Source organism: Chamaea fasciata, unplaced genomic scaffold, assembly GCF_029207755.1.
Source record: "Chamaea fasciata isolate MVZ Bird 193981 ecotype frontalis unplaced genomic scaffold, bChaFas1.0.hap1 SCAF_1, whole genome shotgun sequence".
Classification (NCBI taxonomy): Eukaryota; Metazoa; Chordata; class Aves; order Passeriformes; family Sylviidae; genus Chamaea; species Chamaea fasciata.
The window spans coordinates 19080724-19103756 of NW_027094086.1; the positions used below are offsets into that span (position 1 = coordinate 19080724).

The 23033-nt window shown below is 38.7% G+C and overlaps 1 protein-coding gene and 1 long non-coding RNA gene across 5 annotated transcripts in view; both read right to left on the reverse strand.

Moving 5' to 3' along the window:
• Positions 1 to 23033, reverse strand: part of OXR1 (oxidation resistance 1) — a 261917-nt gene that overhangs the window by 181127 nt on the left and 57757 nt on the right. For 2 of the 4 annotated variants that reach the window (XM_066177385.1, XM_066177408.1), the window contains exon 2: positions 15846 to 15971. The exons of the other annotated variants lie outside the window; for them this stretch is intronic. The gene's annotated coding sequence lies outside the window, so the exon portion shown is untranslated. The remainder of the gene's footprint in view (positions 1 to 15845; positions 15972 to 23033) is intronic. 4 annotated transcript variants of the gene reach the window in all.
• LOC136285923 (uncharacterized) lies at positions 10303 to 15839 on the reverse strand. Its single transcript, XR_010719591.1, has 2 exons — positions 13267 to 15839; positions 10303 to 10564 (listed from the first exon to the last, which is right to left on the reverse strand). It is a non-coding gene; the product is annotated as an uncharacterized lncRNA (long non-coding RNA).

Here is a 23033-nt window from a genome sequence, read left to right on the forward strand (position 1 = left end):
TGTTTTTGGTTTTTTTCCACCCCACAGAATTACGCTGTTCCATCAGGGGTACAGTGTTTCACAGGGATGTGTCAATTTCAATGGAAAGGTTTCATTGTATGTGTATGGCACATTCAAAATGTACCTGTATGGCACATTTTTGTCACTTGTGGTCCATTTTTGTTGCTCCTGAAAGAAGATGCCAAATTAAAAAAAAAAAAAAAAAAGATTCTTTCTAATCTGAAAACAGACACTTTCACACAATTTAATTTGTGATGTTGATATGAGGGGTTGGGATCCATTCCAGCACAGAGCAGAAACACATGGCAAAATGAACCTGTCATTGTTCAGAAAGTTCAACTTGGAAATCACAGATCTGTGTCAGCATGGCACTTGTGTGACTGGGCATCAACATAAACACCTCTTTATTTGCATGCACCATGGCACATTATTGATCTCCTTTTAGACCATATTAATTTAGAAGGAAAAATATATATTAATTTAGAAACAAACATATATAGACCTTCCTTCTGAGGCTTTTAGTTAAAAGGCTGTAGCTGTTCTGACAACTTCCATGTGGCCCAGGCAACAGTTAAGAGTTATGCTCTAGAAATGCAGGCTGTATTTTCATATTTCACCATTGAACAGTGGATGTAAACCCTTGCATCATGGGATCTATATCCAGAGCATGCGTGTGTGCTACATGAATCTGTCAGATTGAAGTATATGAAACTAATATTAATAAAGTATATGAAACTCAGCTGCTGCCCTCCTCTCTCATTTCTCTGACACTGGTGATTTCAGGCATTTTACTGTACATGCAGCATCGTTACTCCTACAAAAGCCCACATTTCAGATGGAGATCACTGACTTGCCCAGCCAATATATCCCCAAAGAACTGTGAGGCTGCGCTGAGCTGGTTACCATGTGTCTCTTACAAGCATTTTTGTGTTCAAAGGGTCTTCCCAAGGGAAAAAAAAAACCCAACAAAACAGATTCTTGCTGGTTACAGCCTTCTGTCGCTGCCTACCATGTGACACAGTGCATAGAAACAGTTTCATTGCAAAGGGATAGAAAGCTGTTAGACTTAATCCAAATCTGAGAATCCATGGATAAAAGCCAGACAAAGTGTCCTATGCCAACATAAAGAAGCAGTGACAAGAAGTAGGGAAAAAAAGAAACCCAAGCCCAGCAGTGAAGGTTCAGCAGCTGGCTTCTAGAGCAAAGTATTGCTTGGCACCTTGTCTTGCACATCAGAGAAATCCAACTAGTCCAAACAAATAGGACATCTAGTTGGAAATGAATTTGGAGTAGATTTCTATCCATTCATCTCAAGTTTGCATATATTCTTTTCTGGACTCTTGAGAAAAAAAGGAACTTCCCCTGATGAGAAATAGCAACAATGGTAGTAGTTTCAGAAATATCCATGTGCGCTTCCCATGCAGTAATATTTTGTTAATGGTTTATTCAGGACTTATAGGATCTATAATTTTTACTTTCCATATTCTTCCCATGTAGTTACAGGTTTGAGAAGCACAACAGATGGAAGAAACATGAAATAACTGTTTCCCACTAAATTTCCAGTGCACTTGATACACTAGATTTATCCCACAGTACAACAGAAAACTACTTACAGCAGCAATGTGAATTGGAAGGAGTTACTAAGGTGATGCCTGTCATCAACCCAGGGATGATCCTATTAGGGTTAATAATGAAAAGATGCAAGCAAATATAGAATCGATGCACGGAGGTAAGTTTCCCTAGGATAAAAAATCCTCTTAAAAGCCTCTTGCTATAAACAACTCTAGCTCTGTTCCTAATGTAGATTTTCTTTCTACATGCATTCCAAGGGCTCATGTGGACACAGAAGCCTGCAGCTTATATCCAAGATAACAAACAAATGGGAAACTAGTGCAACATAGCTAAAAATAAACAAATTCTCCCATTCTATTGTTGCTGCAGCGTTTGCACTATTCACATGCAGAATGGACTGGGAACCAGTTTGTCTCTAACCCCCTTCCTCTCTGAACAGGCCTTTCTTTGTCTTCCTTAGCAACCATTTAAACACCTCAAAGCCAGAAGATATATGAGCCTCCTGAATACAAGGGTTTCACACTCTTGTTGCTGTTGCTAGACCCCAGCCATCACCGACAGAAAGAACCACAACAGCTGGACCAACACGCGGCGTGCGAAGGTCGGGCTCCCTATGTCAGAGTCACTCTGTCTGCCCTCACATGTTACTGCAGTAATGGCTTCTTCTGTTTCAAAGCACTTGTCAACTGTCAAGTGGTATTTATTTCTTCACTTAGAAAATAGTGCTGTACTAATAACAGCTTAGAGATTTTTAATACAACACAGGAAAAGAAAAAAAGCTTACACCAAAACAAACTCAAACCCAGAAACACAGCTAATGTAATCTGCCATCTTTTTTACCATGAAGGATGCTGTGGAAACAAAAGAAAACATAACTATTTAGTATGATTATGGAGTAATCTGTTCTAGGGCTCATACATTATTATAGGCATAAGTAGACATGTCCCTATTGAGAGAAGGATGTGTTTGAGATTCCCTGGTAAGAATTACAGCAGTGCTGTGTCTACTCCAAATTAGCACCAAATTAACTAAGGATGTAAGGGTTTTTCTTACATTATTCCCTTCCAGACAGCTCAGAAAGACCAAAATAAGATACATAAATACTAAAACATCAGTAGACTTTGCACACATATCCTGAGGTGACGTTGTGAGGTTTGTATCCACCAATCGTCTGTTGGGTCTGGGAGCAGGGAGAGGGAGAAGGGAGAGGCGCGTGGTTTGTTTTCAGAAACTTTCCTCCGCCAGCTGGCCTTGAGAGTTGGGATTCAGCAACACACGGCGAGGGATGGAGAGATCTTTTTTTTTCCTTTTTTTTTTTTTTTTTCTTGCTCAGTAGTTAGTGAGTGAGTGAGTGAGTGAGTGAGTAGCTAGCAGAGGGGAGAAGCTTCTGGTTTTTTTCCTTCTCCTCCTGTTTTTTTTTCTTCTTTTTTTTCTTTCCTGTTTTTTTTTCCTCCTTTTTTTTTCGCCTTCCCTTGGAACTGTTACAATCTCTCTGGACTGAGGATATGGGGGAGCACCGTGGGGGCTCACACTTGGAACCCACCAAGATTCCATCCTGCGCAGCAACGTTTCCCAGCACCAGCGGGACTGAGACAGAGCAACCATCTCCAGGAAGGACTTCTTTTCCAAATCTGTCATCTCTCCAGAGTGGCACAAAGTTGTTGTTATCGGGTATTGTCCAATTTATTGTGCTGGGGAGTGCTTTGCCTGTTTAATAAACAGGGTTCTTTCCACTTCTCTCTGAGAAGTTTTTTTTTTCCAAACCGGTTGGGGAAGGGGAGGGAGGGCCCCTTTTCCTCCCAAAATCTGCCTTAAACCTTTAACAGTACTCTGCAACCTTAAGACCTGAGAAGAGGAAGAAAGAAGAGTAGAAGAGAAACTAGGAAAGGGACCCCTGCTTCGCTCTGTGGCATTGTACACTAGGGTAGGAAGAAACTAATACCTAAAACAAGGCATGAGTGCTGCTGCTACTGCACTATTTGGCTTCTCAGTGCACCACAAGGAGATTTGTGGGGTGGAAGTCTTTTGCCTGTGTTGAGGGTTGAAAGGAGAGAAATGACAATCCCAAACTCTCTGAAATTGTTCACAAGGAGGGTACCACAACAGTGAAAGTTTCTTTCTTACTTGCAAGATTATCTAGTCCAAAATATTAACTTTTGTTGCTTTTTAAATCACTGATGAAGAGAGACTGGCATGAGTACCCAGTCTATCACATTGCACTGGGAACCAACTTCACAGGAGGAACAAATATTTGTCTAAACAGACAAGAATTGCTGTCTGAATTCTAAGTAAGTTTGAATGTTTAAAAAACAGACATTTCTAGCTTTCCTTCATCATCACTGTCAAGGAAAGAAAAGTGGGTTTTTTTATACCCCCAAAATGAGTTCAAAGCTTTTAAGAAAATATTTCAGAAATAGGTAATAGTATAAATAATTACAGAAAATTGGTCTTAGGGGAAAAAGATCAGTCTTAAAATTCAAACAAGACAACACATTAATATTTACAGAAGGAATATGGAAAGAGGGGAAGGGACAAGAACTACACAAAGGAGAGATTGAATGCCAATATAATGATTAGCTCTGCCCTTCTGCAGAGCAGCAGCAGATGTCTCAGCCCCTGCAGTTCTGCCTCTGGGAGAAGGCAAGAGATTCAGAGACTAGTAAAATGCTGCAATAATTTTATTTGCACACATTTACACCCATCCGAGGACAAAACTGGTCAAAGACTTAAAGACTGTTCTTTTTAATAATATTTTCATGTCAGACTTGTAAACGTGTGATGAAACACATTTTCTTCCAGATCAGACTAGTAAAAGGACTGATGTAGTAACTTCTTTGCTATTCATAATGCTTCTGGCAAAAGACTCAACACTAAACTGTTGTTTCACACAAAGGCATTTAGTCTAAGACGAATACCTTGCTCAGTTACTACAAAAAGATGCTGTATTATTACTTTCCTTCCCTAATATTATTGGACAACAAATATTGAACAGTTTCCAGCACATCATTTAATGGCAGGCTCTAGCAGACACAATGAATTTTATTAATTATTTTTCCAGTTTTGAATAGAAGCTTTTCAGTGGGAGACTCACAATTTGGATGCTGAATATCACCTGACATAATAAAACGGACTTAAAAAAAAAGGGAAATAAATATATAAGGTGATAAAGTTACAAATCATTCAGAAAGGTATTTGGCTTTAACTTTTGCCACTAATTGCTTGGAACTTATTTACCTATCAGTGCAAAAAAAAAAAAATAGGTCCACAGAATAGTTAACTAAACCATCAGTCTCAAATTTTCATTACCTGAGAATGAAAAAAATACGCTTTTCAGAAAAAAAGTCACAGACTGAAACAATGGTTAGAATTTCCCCTAAATAATTTTATTTCACAAAAAAATACCTTATTTGTTTAGTCATTTCTAAACTTTTCATCAAAATTAGTTTAAATACAGATGTTTTTCTTTCCGCTTTTCAAGTGGAAATATTACCAAACTAATATGCAATTAGTGTCTGTTCCTAAGCTCTCATTTAAAAGAACAAAAGAATTTAAAAGTTCATAAAATATTCTTTATAGTATTTCTCTTTAAAAGTATTTTATTATTCAAATTGACCATAGTCAATTCAAAGCTTCTCTTGTTTTCAAAATATTCAAAGGTTGTGGATGCCTATTGACCATTCATTTCATGTGGTTTTAAAATTAGACTAAAACCACTCTACATTTTTGCCAATTATTTCAACACAATGTGACATCTGCAATATTTGCTGAATGAGGATTTGAGTCCCCACTCAATTTCTGCAAATGCAATGAGTATTCTTCCTCCATTTCAAGGATTAATTTTGCAAATGACGCTTTAAGCACTTCAAGCACAATGGAATAAGTCAAAAATAAATCCTACAAGTGCAAGAGGCCAGTGCAGATGTGCAAGAGGCCAGTGCAGATGTGCATGAGTCTCAAATGCATTTCATTCCCCATGTTGACAGTTTTATCGTGTCCGATAAAAAAGACCATTGAGACCACCACAAGAGTAACATTAAGCTTCATCTTCTCTCCCAGCTGGAAGGGCATTTAGGTTTATGTGATGCAACTATTTTATTTTCATCACAATTCTTTTGCATGGCTGGGCAACGCAGGCAGAAGGCAGAAGCGGTTGTCCAGCCGTATCTCAAAGCAGACCAGCCCTCTAGTAAGGATTTTGGGGGATTCAAAAAACCTCTCACAGAACTACAATCCCAGGAGTTCCTAGTGCTCCCAATATTCAGTTTAAGCATTACCCCACATTGTTTCTTGTGCCAGTGCTTTAGCTATCCCTCCTAGCCTTTCACCTCCAGAAACCAGACTCTGATGTAACAGTATCAGATGCCGAAGCCAACAGAGACCGTCACCACCCCTGCGGACACAAAAGGAGCAGGATGCCTGCTTCAGCTCAGTGCCACATGTGGGCAATAAGTGTGCCTGACTCTGTGCACAAGCAGGTAGGTTCCTCTCTTTTTTGTACCTCTTTGGCATTTTATAGCTAGTGCAGACCTACACTGCACAACAATGAGAAAAACATGGCACCACTGCAAAGGGAGCAAAAGCACCCCAGTCTGTAGTAGTCCCTCTGCAGCTGGGAGATGTGCTCACACTTTAAAAGAAATGTCTGGATGCATTCCTTGGTTTTGAGCCCTTACTCACTGGATACAAAAGGTTGGTTTACTATTCCCATAAATTTCTATCTAGTTTTATAATCCTCATAAAAATATGTGTTCAGAAGTTTCTAATGGGTTGGACGCCTTCAAGCTCACTGTAGGAACTGGAGTGAGAGAAAGGGACTGCAGGCAGAGCTCAGAGCCAGGGCTCAGTACTATCGAAGATTGTTTAATAGCCAAAGGCAAAAACACCCCGAAGGTCAGTGCCGTTCCCCTCTCTATTTCCTGAAAGCAGATGGTGGAAGAGTTTGGAATTAATAGCCCTGCAGCGCCCAGCTTGGCACCAGCTCCCTGCAGAGATGATCAGCCTTTTCTGCTGACAGCCTGCGAGACAGCTCTCGGTCCACGTGGCAGAATGTGTGCCCAAGAACCGCCCTGCAAATAAGATCTGGGAACATATATCACTGAATGGCATCAAGTGCATTAAGAAAACCTACTTTCTTGTTTATAGAAGATTTTGCTGTGCAATTCTGTAAAAGTCACTGACTCTTTTTTTTTTATCGGTAATTCTAATAAAGAAATGTGCATATCAAATCAGGCCCCAAACAGTGTTTTGCTCCAATGAACAATGTAGCAACACAAAATACTTCTTTTGGTAAAAGGCCATCCTCTCCTACACACATTTAAAATTAACTGTAAATGTCTATATTTGGATTCAAAAGCTAGTTCAAAATCTTTTCTCCTCATTAAAATGTGATAGAATTTACTGCTACCTAAACATAACCTTACCACTCACAGAAACATTCAAGACCTCTAAGGGGTTTTTTTTACTGTTGTCATCATAGCGATTACCAATAATTAGATGCAAGAAAACTAATTAATGCCAGTCAACAAGACTTTTTGGAAAAAGTTTTGTTGCTTCAATGTTCTTTTTTTGTTCTCCAAGATAATGTGTTCCCCAGTAAGGTTGAAAGATTTTGACTTGGAAGGAGACAGCTCAAAGACAGACTTGGTTATCTAAAGCCATGGCTGCCTTCTCATAAAACCTGGGTCTGGTGCATGCTAGGGTAAAAATAGTTTAATCTTTCTCTGTTCATATGTGATTGAATTAAAACACTACCAGATTAAAATGACATTTCTGATGATAAAATTTACTATTTCTACTTACTTCCTGAAAAAGTTTGAAGGAGAACAAAAGTAACCCTGCAGCTGAAAAATAAGCCCCACAATGCTAAATTAAAGGAGTTCAATCTACTCAGCTCATAAGGGAAGGATGAAAGGTGAATTGCCACTGAATTTAAATGATTATATATGGAAAATACTTGGAGGAAAATTACTTTTCTGTCTTGAAAATAAATGCAAAGGATTCAACAGTTCTAACCAGAGCTTAGATGAACAAAATATTACAGAGATTAAACTTCCAGACAGTAAGAGAAATTAAACTTCTGCCTATACTTGAGGCAGGGAAAAGAAATTACAAAGGTGCCAGTCCCCATGCCTGGTGACTCTCATTATCTACAGTGGCAATACAACTGTTCTTTAGGTACAATGACAGTAAAACCCAATGTGAATACACGCCTTATAATGAGGAATTTTTTTTTTTTTTTTTTTAGATTATCCCTCAGCAACAACATTTCTATAAAAGAGTTTATATGTTCAACTGTTCATTTACTTTTATAGAAAATTTTGTAGGGAGAATATAGGAGGTGATAAGTAGTCCAGCTATAATGCTACCAAGGGCAAGACCACATAAATCACATAAACTTTGATGTTGTATGCCATAAAACTACACTTGGTTAACAGCTCATCCAGACTCACTCCTATGACAAGGGATGTAATATTCAATGTTCCAGGTAGGTCAGAAGTAGTCATGCTAAGCTGAGGTTTTTGAAGGATTTTTTTTTTTCTGGTGGAGTAGAAATTGATTGAGGTTACATGGAAACATTTAGTTGAAGTACTCCTAGTGTTTTAGGAAGATGAATTGGAGATGAACTGGTCTTAGGAACTGCCCATCTAGGTCACACAGCCCACCTCTTCTCTGCCACCCTCCTCTTAGCTCCTATGTTCCTTGAGAAAAAAACAATCTCTACCAACAGTCTGCAGCATTATCTGAGCATCTTCGCAGATTCTGCCCAGAACATTCACCTGACATTTAGGGTGTTTCTCTATTCTCCTCCACAAAAGAGCCTGATTCTTCAACGAGTGGTACCAGCTCTGCTTTCATCAACAGAAAGATGCACTGAACACAGTGGGAGTTAGGAAAGTCCAAAGCAAGGTGTCTGCACTCTCTGTTCCAGAAAATATTTTTAGTTAAAGAACAGTGAAGAGCAATGTGCAGAAATTCAGGACCTACCTGTGATTTAGATCGAAGTCTCCCAGGTCTACACACACAGAGTTCAGCTTTCTTGGATTTGTCACCTTTCAGCTGCTGCTTCTTCTGCGCCGTGGCTCTCCAGAGCCCATAGAATACCCTATTTCATAGTGCTGCCACTACTTTGTACCCCCCACCCGATTTCCACTGCTGGCACCTTCTGGAAATAAAAGCTAGGAGAGGCAGTAGACTCTGAAAACAGGATAATATGCAAACTGCAGTGTCCAGCAGAGATGTAGTATAAAAAAAAAATTATAATTTTGTCTCCAGACAAAAACTACTGGAGAAAAATCCATACCCCCATTTTGGGGGTATTTTAGTTCCCTAAACACTACTACCTAAAAAATGCAGTTATCAAGAAGTCTCAATAATAGCAAAAACTACTTCTGAAATCATGGTTAAAAACTGAGTATCCTCTGGGTTTGAAAAACAAAACCAACACCAAAAAAAAAAAAAAATCAAAAATCTACTTTTCAAAACAATCCAGGCATCTACTCTGCACGTCAGTTGCAATCCACTACTAATACATCAGAGCAGTCCTCTCTCCAGCACACAAGCCAAGCACTCTCCAGGCCTCCTGACAGCTTTAATCCCAAAGTCTCTGGCCCACCAAAACTCAAATACTAGTAAAAGATCAAAGTCAGACCTTGGAAACTCAGTACTGCTCATGAGGAACCTTGCATGCCCAACAGGATTATTTCACAGCCCTTTGTGGAATGAAGTTCTGATTAGGAATATTAGAGAAACCAAAAAATTATAGTTATGATTTTTAGTGCCACAAATTATGTTTTATTTCAGATTATTTGTATCATTATTAGTCTGCTGAATTATTTCATACATGACATATTTAGATATGCTGTCTCAGCAAGTAAAAAGAACTAGAAAATTAAAAAAAATAAAGGACATCCTTTTAAGTTTCCCTCTTCCTTTTATAATTTATCTGAAGCACTCTTGGTTGAGCATCTCTGCAGATTTTCATGAAGTCCATTTCATAGTTTATTACAAGCTCTGTGAAGTACTTCTCTCTCATTTCCTAACCTACTGGTATAAAAACAAAACAAGAAAAATGCCACAATCTTCACATGCAATGAACAAGACAAACCCCCATCAAGAACATGCAGGTTAATCTGGTTCTATAAATCCAGCTTTAACATACATCCCGAAACCCTTCCCCTGAACTTCCAGAGGAAAATAAATAATCAGTATTTCAGTGGAAAGAAGAGGATGTGAAGTTTTAGGAGGTTGTTTTGTTTCTGGATTTTCTTTTATCTGAAACCTTGTTTTATCAGAGTAAAGCAGGCATTAACCTTGGCAGGATGGCCACTGTTGCTCCTTTGTAGCCCCTCCCCTCAGGAATCAGCTATCAAAGCCGTCTATGAGAAGCTGTCAAAAACTCTCTTCCATTCCTACTGGGAGTACAACTAAAAATACCAGCTCAAATTAGCAGTGTGCAAAGACAGTCATCAAGCCCCTTAACACCTTCCTGACAGAACACATGTGGAGCTTCTACTCAAATTTTATTACTGTGTACCTGAACAGGGTATCTGTATTGAACCGCAGCAGTTCAAACTATTTTTAGGCTACTGCTGGGAAAAACAAAAAACCACCAAAAGTACTAAAAGGAACCTATTCTAAGAAGAGTTCCTCTCTCTTTCATATAACCATGGAATAGCTACTGTTGCCTTTCTTAACTTGGAAATGAAACTCGAGATAATTTTAGTGAGGAGGTAATATAAAAAAGGATCTTTATTTGAAGGCTTTCAGAAGCAGTTATGGAAAGATGTCCACAAAAGTTCATCCCCTCCAGGGATGACTACACATCTATAGGTTTTAGGAAATTAGCATAAACTATAAAAAGCATCAGTGAGGAGGACAAGTGGGGTTGCTATTCCCCCTCCACGTCAAGCTTCTTCTTTGGAGACCCTCTTCTGCAGTAGTTGTACTTTTTCCATGAGAATGTATCTGGAAGAGTTGTCCTCAGCCTTGGTTCCTGGGAAAAACCAAGATATTACAGAGCCTTGTACCTCCTGAGGCTTGGAGCTCTGGAATTCGTTTTGTCTTTCTGCTTAGGGAAAGGCCATGGAAAATTACTGGGAAAACTAGTCACTAATACAATAGGCTACAGAGCTGCAAATATAAGTGTGAAGAAGACAGAGAATATATAAAAAGAAAAAAAAGGCGAAACTCAAATTGGCATCATTACAAGTAGCATATTGATGTGTAGCCACTTTATCAGCATCTGCAATATCCTTTAGAAAAGGTGAGGTTTTGAGACACTAAGTTCTGCTGCACTGTCTTCAACTCCAGACTCCTTTTACCTTCCTATTACCAACAGGCACTATTGAAAACACAAACCACATGTGGTCGTGAAACTACTTATATTTCCTTCTGCAGCCACAGTTGCTCCTGTATCACTGCTTGTTTTTAACTTCCAAAATCCAAGTCTTCATTTATAACATGATTTAAACAACAGGAGCTGATGCAGGTACCTGATTCAGAATTGCTCAGGACAGAGGATGGCTGATAATTTATTGTTAGTGACACCTTACTAGTTAGTTGGTTTTGGTTTTTTTCCGCTGAGCCCATTTGTATGAAAGCAATGCCACACAGGAACGAGGCAGTTTGGGATTTTGCTAATTCAGAGGATGCTGGTGTTTGGCTGGGGTAGGAGAAGGGAAGGGAAGCTATTCACTGTGCCTCTGACCACTGGGAGACAGTGGCAACAAAGCCAGCTCTATGACTGTGAACCTGCCACACATTTCACATTAGTTCAGTGATATAAAATTACCTGACTGCTTTAACTGCCCGTTTTGCTGGGTTTAGCAGGATCAACTCTGCCTTCAACTCTACCTCGTCCCCTTCCACCTTCCATCAAATGGACACACATCTAGACTTCTAATTGTCACACTTATCCATAAAATCCTTTTATTTCCTTTCATTGTTTTAATGTCACTCATCTCCTTGCCTCCAGGTAATGCCAATGTCATTTCGATGTCATTTTCAGTGCCACCCTTGAAGTTGGAGGCTGAGCTATGCAGGCAGCTGAGCATGCCTACCCTCCTTTTTTCAGTACAACCAACAGCTTCATGGATTCACAGTGGAGAAGTGAGGAGCAGCAAATGCCCTATACACTAAATACCACCTCCTCCAACTGTGCTGCTGCTGCTCCTCTGCTGCCTATCAGCAGCCAGCACTCAGATGAAGACCACGTATTCATTTTAAAAAATCAGATACAAGTATCAAAAACTCCAGTTCTCCTTCAAATAGAAATGAATTCAACTCTTCATTGAATCTTCTCTGAGGATTGTCTGGTTCTACACATTTCAGGATAGAAGAAGGTAACTTCTATTTTGTGTCATTTTCTTCTCTCCGTATCCTTTAGATCTTCTAGGTGGCAGATGGCTCACATTCAAGAGAAATGGGAAAACGAAGAGAGTAATCACCATGCTTGTTTTCTGCTCTTCATTTCAAAGTTCTGTGGAACATTGTCTCTTACAATATTCCTCAGGTGAAGCTCTGCAAGGCTCTGACAAACTTCTTTGCTCACAGAGCCATGGGCTGCCCATGGCATGCTAGCAATGCCTCCAGCCCTCAGCACCGGCTTCTTCTCCTCTCCTTGCAGGGTCTGGCTCATCAAGGGAGGGTAAAAAGACCTTTTTGCTTCTGCAGAGGCAGCACATCAGCTGCTGCTGCAACCCTGCAGTGCAGGACACGTGCCCCACATGGACTGCAAGGCTCCCAGCACAGTCTCTGCCATCACAGCAGCAAACGCAGCACCAAAACTGCTCATTCATGTGTGAAATATTGCACGTAAGCATTTCAGCTAATCAATCTTGGACTGATTTAGTCACAAATTTTCAGGTGTAAGGGATTCTAAATCCAGACTCTCTCAGTGCAGGTATCAGTGCTAAAGGCTTTGCCTTAGCTGTGGTAGAAAGGCTCATCCGGATGTTGTGGTATAGCTTGAGATTTTGGCATTCAGACAGGGTGGAATGGTTACTGTACTTAGCAGTCCATCAATAAGCTGCAATCTAATTTAAAGTGACATTTTTACAGTTCTTGCAGAAACAGGAAAATTAGGAGGTCAGCTTTTTTAGTAAAATATGACAGGGGTTTTTAATATGACATTTTTCTTTTTTATATTCTTATTAGAAATAATTAGAAAATTAATTAACAATTGATGATCAGACTCACTGATGAAGCTATTACTATCCACATATAAAACAGGCTAAAAAAGGCCTAAGGTTAAAACAGTCCCTAAAAGTAAACTTACATTAGTGCAAAAATCCTACAGACGTGATTCTCAACTTGAGTTGAAGCTATCCTTCTTTGTAACAGGGTAGCATTGACTTCCACAAATACTTATGGCCTAATACTTCCTGGGTAGAGTGTAAGGACTCTTACAGTCTTACCTCAGTCTAACCTTCCTTGTGAGCATCTTCTACTCTCTGGTTTTAAAGGAACCACTAGAGTTAAAGATACTTCAAAGTATCTGACTTCATTCTGAAATTCTGTCTTCACCTAGCAGTGAGAGCTGTCTCTCATTTATTGTGTGTAAAAATCAGGATCTAAATAAATAAACAAACCTTCTTATTTGATAAAAAATTACAACAGCAGCAAAAAAATGGCTGTACAACAATAATGATTCAAGTGACAATTTAATAAAATACTATTAATTCTTCACTCAGTTACCAGTTTGCAGTTGTCTGGCACAGCTGAACTTCTTTCTGAAAGGAGTATCAACCAAACAGCAAATCTCATTGGAGAAGAAAAAAAAAGAAAGATGGTTATTTCTCTGCTACTCAGAATGAGAGAGAAGCTTCAGCAGACACAGGAACAATTCACTGATGTTTGTATGTCATTTTGACAAAATAAAGCTCGTGCTTTGATCACGAGAATTACACCACTCACTCAAAAACTTGCCTGCAGTTAGAAACTCAAAATGTAATTTTTAATAATTGAAGTGCACCGAAGTGAGCTTGAGACTCTCAAGGCAAAGTGGAATAAATCAATAAATTTGATTTGAACAGCCAGCCCTCCTTACCCTCCATTCCTGGTGCCATCAATCTGCCCTAGATAGATTACTGAGATATCCTCCTGCATGGCCTTGTTAGCACAACCCAGGGTGTTAAAAGAGTAGCTTATCCCTGCCCTACCTCCCCCCTCCCACCCCCATTTGGCTGTGGTTAGGGGATTTCAGGTATGGGTGGTCATGATCATAAGCGCAACCTGACAAGACCTCCACCAGCACAATCTCCACACCCACACAAAATCCGTCCCAGGCACCACAAACATGGGGGATACTAATGGAGAGCTCTCCTTTCAGTACAGGAAAATGTCTGAGGCCTGGAATGGACATATGTGCCTCATCAATTTCCGCTCAAAACCAAATTACTTCAACTCTTGATTGACTATCGCAGAGGAAGGAATACATCACAACGTACAACAAAAAAATTGGAGGGATCCTTGACTCCCCATAGGGTACCTTCAGGAAAGCTGGCCACAGAACCTACAGATATGCATCAGAAGGGATCAGTTTCTGGATATATAGTCTATTTTAGCTTTTTGTGCTTTTGAACTTTTACAGAGATGGGGAACACAAATAAATTATGACTCAGTAAATCAGCCAGCGACTTGTAATGTGGAGCCACTGAAATTCTGGAGTTCTGCACAGATGCTCCATTTCTTTCCCTAGGTCAGCAATCACTTATTCTGAGTGCAGGAATACCAACACTGGAAAAGGCATTAGGTTCAAATTTCTTTTGATTACATGATCATTTAAAGTTCAGATCTAGCATTAGTCCTGAGTAATGTGTTAATATCAGTTACCTTTTTTTTTTTTTTTTTTAATAGCTTTAGGCCTATAAAGCCTCTGGTTTACCACAGGCTAGGAAGATGACCATGACAATTTTCCTCCGTGTACTTTAACCTGGCAGGGACACTGAACACAGAATTACACTATAAAATAGTACAAAACAATTTTCATGCCATTCTCTCTGTATTTCTATGAAGAAACATGAAAGATAGCCACTTATAGAACAATTTCAAATACCCACCGTCAATCTGTTGCAAAACCAAACTAGCAACGCTTGTCTAATCTCACATTATGGATCCTACTGCCTGGAACTCCAAGTGTTTGATCTACCCGTTGAAAGTTTACTTTTCATGACTTGGCTCAGACATATCAGTCTGCACTGCATCAGGCCTGCCACCTTCTAAGGGAGAATAGTATATTAGTAACATTCATTTCCCTTCCTCCATTGATTAAAAGCTGTGGTTTGTCCTTTCATGGTTTGTGTGGTGATGTTGACTGTTCCCCAGAACATTTCTTGCAATGCTACCAGTATTTGAGGACATATTACCCAACTGTAAATAGAAACTATATCATTCTGGAAAACGAAGATAGAGCTGAGGACACTAGCCATATTGATTTTTGTTGTGTTTATCTGTCTCTTTATATCTCTGAAAATCCCTTGTGTTTCTGATATTACTTTCTAACAGTGCATTTTTCCTGTTTCCCACTGAAATAAATGTCAGCAGATGACAATTTGGTCTTTGTTGTTGCCATTTGGTAATTTAACTGCACTAAATAAGGAACAGAATCTGATTGCAGAATCTTTTTGTACTAGCTCTGTGTTATCTTAACATCTTTTTCTGCTGTCTTACTAGGTTGAAGATCAAAAGCATAAGTGGTAAACCTATTATAAGCTTGTAGCTCAGCGTTAACCACTTAAACTGTGATTCAGCAACTTTGCAAAGATGACAGGTAAGGCTTACATAAGAATCACAGTTTTGGCAAACATGATTAACTGCCTAGATTTAAGGGGTTTTGACAAGATTATCTCAGGGAAATATAAATAAACAGTCCATCACATTACGCAGAATCACAGAATCATTTAGGTTGGAAAAGACATTTAAGATCAAGTCCAAGCACTACCCACTACATCCTATACTATTCCCAGCAATGTAAACTAATTTCTGGCTATTTTCTTGTACAAGACCAACTTTTTTGTCCTGTGCTGCCAACTCTTTTGTTTATTTTGGACTATGCCTTTGGCATATAAACCATCCATAGAGTTGATTCAGCTTCCCTGTTCACTTCAAGATTAATATCTCAGTTCTGCTCTTCTATTCTTTTTAGCCCCTAAACCTACTTATACTGTATTTCCAGACACCCTTTAGAAATATTTTCATAAAGACTAAGAGAGCCATAGCACCTTAAAAGAGGAGTTACGCTGCCTCTGGTGGTTTTTTAACCACCATTTCCTCACCTCGTTCACAGGGGATGCAGACTGTTCTGGAGGACTCTCATGGGGCTCCAGGTCAGTGAATGTGCTGGTGGGGGAACATGGTCTAAGGTCAGCCGTAAGGGTAGGAAACAAGCTGTATCAATTCACCTTTAAAAATAATTTGATAAAAAATAAGCATAAATTAGCAAAGAAAACATATGCATCTCAGCACTGTTGACTATCCTTACAGTTTATAGGAGCTGTTCTAGATCTTGAGTAGCTCTGAGAATCAGGCCCAATACATAAGCAAAGCAAATTTTCAATACATATAGGAAACCACAATCCCCAAATGCTAATTTCTGCAAGTAAAACAGAAGATTCAATAGCTAAAATTTTAAATGGTTGCTAGCAAGCCACACGCCTTAAGACTTTATCAAAGTGCTGTCAAATCAGAGAAAATCATGTTTGCATGAAGTTGTCACCCGTCACCTTAGATATTAATTTTTATTTATTGGAGCTTCATCTCTTGTGCAATGAGTGACTCAGGCTGCTCGGGGATCCAGCATCTTTCACAGTAATGGGTTCACTAAAGCTGTAGCCCTGCTCTTGGCTTCAGCTCAGCAGCTGGCCTGAGGTTACAAACTGTACTGTTTATTGAGCCTCATTAAAACCACTGTCATGTGGAATCAGCTTAGCTTGGCTTTAAGAAAATGTAGAATTGCCTAAATGTGCAATTCCTTTTGAAGTCAGAATGCTAAGTTTGTACCATATTGCAGTGATTCTAATAACGATTCTAATCTTATTCCATGAGAAATAAATGGTCATATGTGTTTGTTGGTTTAAAACCTGACTCTGCAAAGGTAGTAATCATACTAAAATAATTTGAAGTCAGCTTGCAATTAATGTTGCAAAACAATATTTGTCTCAGCAACAAAACTCAAATCCTAAACATGCAAGAGTTGTAAATGCATAGTATAAGTCCAACACTTTTGGCAAGAAACCAAAGAAGTATTTTAAATTTCATATTTAATGTTCAGTTTGTCTAGGCTGGCCTAGAATATTTATTGAGCTGTTATCTCACATACTATAAAGCAGTGATGAAGTGGGTTCTGCATGAGTGCTATTAAATATCCTCAATGTGCCATTACAACTGGTAGCCTTTTTGTAAAACAAGACCTTAGCATCTTGTGATATATTGTACAGTAATTGATATAACAAGCCTGTGATATATTATCATAGTGTTCCTGCTCCAGAAGTGGGGCTGGCTTCTTGGAGATACTGAGGAGAAAAAAAACCTTCCCCTAATATTCCATCAGAGCTATTTTATTGGTCCACCCAGAAAGGAAGTGTTTGAAAAGAAGGATGACAGAAAGGAGTATTTAAGCAATCATTATAAAGATGGAACATGGTTAACAGTTTTAAAGGGGCAGAGGGACAGGTTTAATAAACCTTTCTAAGCCTTTCTGCTATCATAAATTGTGATTAAAAACAAAGGAGAAAGAATGAAGTCAAGCTACAATAAGGAGATAATTCTGAGCAGTAACATCAATTAACAAAGAAATCATCCAGGCATTGAACTTGCTTCTGCTAACATCAGCAGCAAAATTCTTGGCAATTTTGTCAGATGACATCCAATGCAGAAAAATTAGAACTTCCTTATCAAACTAGATGCTGCAGTAATTTCCTCTGGGAATGAGGCTCTTTTTTTCTGAAGTTATTCCTATTATAAACTATATTTCAATGAACTTTCATCTACACAGAGAATGGACTTCCCTCTCTTGTGTTACCCAAAACTATGCAGAGCTGGGACTTAGCATTAACTTCTGTAACTTATAGATGAAGATCTAATCTCATGACCAGAAAGCCCACTGTTAACTCACTGGACAGTGCATGTGAAAGGGGAAGAGGGGACCAGAAACAGGAATAAAGATACGCTTGGTATCCTTGAGGTATAGCCACTGGAAAGCATTACCACATTCTCATGGACCCAAATTACCTCCATAACTTGTCAATCCATCTTCTTCATATTCCTTATTTGAATTCTCTTCACTTTATCAGTTTTCACTTTCTTTCCTGTACCTTCCTGGAAATTGCTCTACACTACTAAACATATATGGAAAGAAGACTACTAAACATATATGTCCATCAGAAAAAAAATCAGACATATGAATTTCATCTTGTATATGGAATACTTGATTACTTCTACATTTTTATGTGACTATTTTAAGTCCAGACATAAAATGAGAGGAATGCTGTGAAAATCCTCCGCTAGCTTGTTCACAGGGGAAAATGTAGTACTTTCTTCTCTTTTTATTCTGAGTTACTTTTTTTTTTTTTGTTACAAAGTGAATTTAAGATGCAATAGTGCATCAGGAATTAGCTCTTCCAATGTGACACTATCTTTACATTTAATCCAGTGTTTTTCTGACTGCTTAAATTTAGTGCCATTATGGTTCTTAGCTGTAAATCATACTCTCAAGTAATCATGGTTTGCAACCATGAAATAACCAGAACAATTCAAGTATCCTTTTTCCAGATGAAAATCAGAACCTAGAGGAAGAAGTGAATCCAATGAATGGCTTATTATCCTCCACTAACCCAGCAGGCCAGAAAGAACTGTGGGAAAATGAATGCAAAACGCTTCAACGTTTGATATAATGATATCAATCTTGTCTTTTCCTTTTCCTGTTTGAAAAGTTATGCAAATTTCTTTTCATCTCTCTATCACTATGATCATTTCAAGTGAGCAGTAATCTGATTGTCTGTTTTATAGCCTCTTCGGAATATTCTTAAAAGTCTAGGCTTTCTTTTTTTCGTTACTATATCAAAAGTGGCTATTATTAAACTCTAAAAGAGAGTTTAAAAGTCAGTAATTTTAAAGAAAGAAATCAAGAAAACTGTGACAATCCCACTCCACCTCATGATGACACATAAAAGCAACATATTAAAAAGAATTGGCAAGTTAAAGAGCAAAGAGATGATGATGGTTATGCAGGAAGCAGTAACAAAGCAACACTTCAGCACTGCAAACTTCTAGTCTCCTTTCATTAGCCAAATGAAGCAAACATTTAAGTATGGTTTAACAACAAAACACAAAAGGAAAAAATCCCAAACATTTCTATTTCAGGAAAAATTCCCAAACTCTTCTATTAGATGAAATAGTTCCATGCTAAATAAAAAGTCACACCCTCTTCATGACCCAAGAAATACTAAAAAACTAAAGAGGCAAAAATAGCAATACATGTGTTCCTCTTGTGAGTAAATTTTCATTCAGTTGTACTTAAACACCTCACACAGAAGTGTGAATTATCATGTTTTGATTGTGATCCATTATGAATGTGACTCATTAGACCTTTATCTAACAAGCTTTTCCTTCACTGCAGAAATGGGAAGTGGATGGAGTGGTAGGCTGCAACTATGATGTCTGCAGTCTCCTTTTCGCTTAGCCATGACTGCAGAAACAACCTTGGCAGATCATAATGTTTTTAGAATGGTATATGACTTTCAGCCACTTTTTTCTAACATGAGGTGTGTGACTCAGCCCCATTGCATAAGAAGAAATAAAACACCACAAAATCCAGTGTAAAAAACCACTGTGAGAACAGGGGTCCTATTACTGACAAGCAGCCAGAACCCATGAGCAAAACCCAAGGAAAGCTTCTTCCAGACCTTTGTCAGCCAGAAGTTTCATTCCTTGATCAATAGGGATTGTTCTTGTAATCCTTAGAAAAAACATCACACTGCCTTCACAAAATCCTTAGTGTTGCTTTACCACTGAGTAATGTGAAGGCCTTTTTGAACTCCCTAGAAATTTTGTCTCCGCTCCACAGGTTAATTAACTTTTTGTGTTAAAAAACCACATGTATTTTCAATAGACATAAACAATCACTTTTTAAATTCTTTGAAATGTTTGGGGTCCTAACTATGACTCGCAGCATAAAATGCACTAGGGCAAAGTGGATTTAGGTAGCCTTCCCTCTCTGCTTTTCTTCCTTTTTGGTCCCCTTCTTCATTCTGTGGTCCACTATTCAGTTTTCATTTTTCTATTTTTGCTTCAATTTTATTTTCTAAACTCAAATGCTTAGAAGAAAACAAAAACTTATTACTATCATGTAAGACAACTGGAATGTCTTCCCCATATTTTAAAAATTGCAATTTCTTATGTCCTATGTCTTTCCTTAATAAATAATCCTAAGTCTATTCATTTTTCTGGAGCCGTCAAAAATTTTTTGCCATCAAAGCATTTGTACATACGTAACTTCTCTGTCCCTAATTTTCATTCACTCCCCACTCTTTTCACCTTTCTTTTCTTTGTCTCCTTTATTTATTCATTCAGTCTTCTTCTCAGACCTCATTTATTCACTGTAGCATAGTGAGGAAAAAAAACCCAAGCAGAGTATTTATAATGAACTAGTTGTGTTTAGAAAACAATAATACTAGAAAATTTTATGTCCATTTAATGACAAACAGATTCAGAAGTAATTAGCATCTGCAAGTCTGTGTGGCACTGAGGTATAAGATGCAGTTCTGGCTGAACGAAGCCCTCTTCTCCTGAAGAACCCCTGGGACAGGCATGTACAACAGCAGTGCCCATTTTAAGTCCAGGATCCCCATGACAGCAAGCCATGCCATCCACATTACAGAAAACATCTGTTATTATTTTCACCTCATCTATCATGGTCTTTAGAAGCAAAAGACTCTGCACAAGCACAGTGTGAGACAGAAATCTGATCCATACACTAGATTTGATTTGTTTATGAAATACTGAATTTAAAGGTGGATATTAGATGGCTCTTTCACCTCTATCTACCAAACATTTAAAAAATTAATTGGGTAAAACTATCCATCCTGAAGAGCCCATGTTGTAAGTCCAGATTTTTGCATGGCAGAAAGCTGCTCTTCCTACATTAATGAAAAAAATGGAGGACATTATTTTACTCTTGAATGCACCAAGTAGTTTCTGTTGAAGCTAATGTACTGCTCACAGTGGTAACTGTTGGTCTTCATAATTACCAGCTGTGGTCACTGGGTACTTAGATAACACCCCACATTTGTGGAACACCCCATACATCTCATAATAAGTGCCATACTTTGTGGCACTCTCCCGTGGCCTGGGCAGCACTACTGGGCTTTGGGCAGGACATTTAGCTACCCTGTACTTTGACATCTACTCACAAAACAGAACAGGCCACTCTGTGGGAAGCTGAGTCTATACCTATTGTACCTATGATTCTCAGTTCCTGAATCCTACAGATTCTTTCTGAAGCCAAATGTCATCCCTACTTCTTTACATCCAAAGCACACTCATAGAGGACACCTCTCACCTCTGCTTTCTTATCTACTAAAGCAACTATTTCACTCTCATTATGTATAGAAAAAAGGGACAGGGTGTTAGGTTTTTTAAATAGCATACAAATACAACTCCACACTTCAGGAGGAAAGAAAACAGAAACACTGCACTGCACAAGTATTAGAATACACATAATTTAAAAAGTTCCCAATATCTGACAGTAGGAATGAGATTTTTACCTACATAATGCAATTTCTTATTTTTCTTTTATTCCCATATCCCTGCTTTTACTAAAATGCAACATTTTAAATTAAAAGGCCTCAGTTTCTTCTCTTCCTTGGGAGACACACAGAGATTCCACTGGGAGAGGAAGAGTAGTGCCTGAAAGAAACTGGCAGCAGGCCTATTCTGATAGCTATTTCTGATCTTACTTTAGTTGAGAGGACCCACTCAGCTCAACGGGTTACATCTCCCATATTGTGGCATGAGGGCACAGAGATCTCTCACAAGGAAGGGAAAAATGATGCTGCAAATATGTGCCTGAAATTGCTGGAGATTTGTGAGGCTGTAATATTGCTAGAAGTCACAGGCCATCTGCCTATACACACATAAATCTGAGAGATTTTCATGAAGAAGGTACAGTATACAATTAAACCCTTTTGCAGGCATTACAAGGAAAGCCATTTGATCTTGTCACGACACAAATGCCTCAAAACATGACACCACTTGGTAATTCCTGGCTGACTGCTAATGACACAAGCAGGAAGGATCACTTGAGAAATCCTTAATCAAAACACTAATTGAAAATGTGTTATATCCACAGGTCAAGGTCAATTTTTTCCTTATGAAGCACACACAAGACAGCCAAAAGGACAATTTACTTAAATCAATAAGTATCAATACCTGCAATGATTTACTGCAATAGTAGAACAACATGCACATTTAAAAGAAGAGTATCTCCTAATCTAGCTTACAAAGCTCTTTAAAATAGAGCCAGAACAGCATTCAGTTCCCTTTGGTTGCAGTGAATAGTTTGAAGGTTGAAATTACATTCTCTGTTGATCACTGGAAGACAGGGATAGGGACAGACTATTGAAAAATCTCAGTGTCCTCTTGGCTGCCTTCCAGTCCCATCTCCAAGTGGCTGCTATCCTATTTAATGTAACTGGAGTCTACCTTAGGATGAGTATCTTTCTTCCTGACAGCTTTTGTTCTTTTTCAAGGCAGGAGAAGAGCCACAGACCAACAAAGACTGCCTCTCGATGCCTCAGCCGAAGGGCTCAGGAATGGAACGAACATGGCCAAAATGCTGCTGCATGACTGTCTTGCAAAGGAGTTTCTCTACACTTTCACTGAAAATGCAGATGATATTATAATTGAGGTTCAGAGAATCCCAGAGACAGAAATGTTTTTCAGTTGAAAAGATTTTAAAACAGCAATGGGTTTTGAGAAAAATCTGTTCCATAGCTGCAGTACATGACCAGTCAGAAAAAGATACAGCCTTGCTGAAAGATAGTAAGCTATAACTGATTCTTGCATGAACAATGCAGGCATTTTTAATACAGACACATGCTGAACAGGCTAGTTGCATATAAGAGCTTCAGACTTAATTTGGGACACCAAAACAAAACCCAACCTGCTTAAAATGTCTTCAAAACCTTCACCCATAAAAGGTTATTTAAATTCTCTAAGTGGACAGCCCTGGGTTAATAGCTAATGTAATTATACCCTGTTTGTACTGACCAAGGAGTGAAGTTATGGCAGTGCACAGGTTCAACGCACACACATCAGTCTGTGTCTAACCCACAGTGTCCTTGGGGCACACGCTACACATACAAGGGCACGTCCCACCATGTGATTGTTTTTCATGGCTACTGGTTCCAAAATTAGCCAAGCCCCAAACGGACCAATTTCTGCAGGTAGAGTTACAAGCTTCCCTG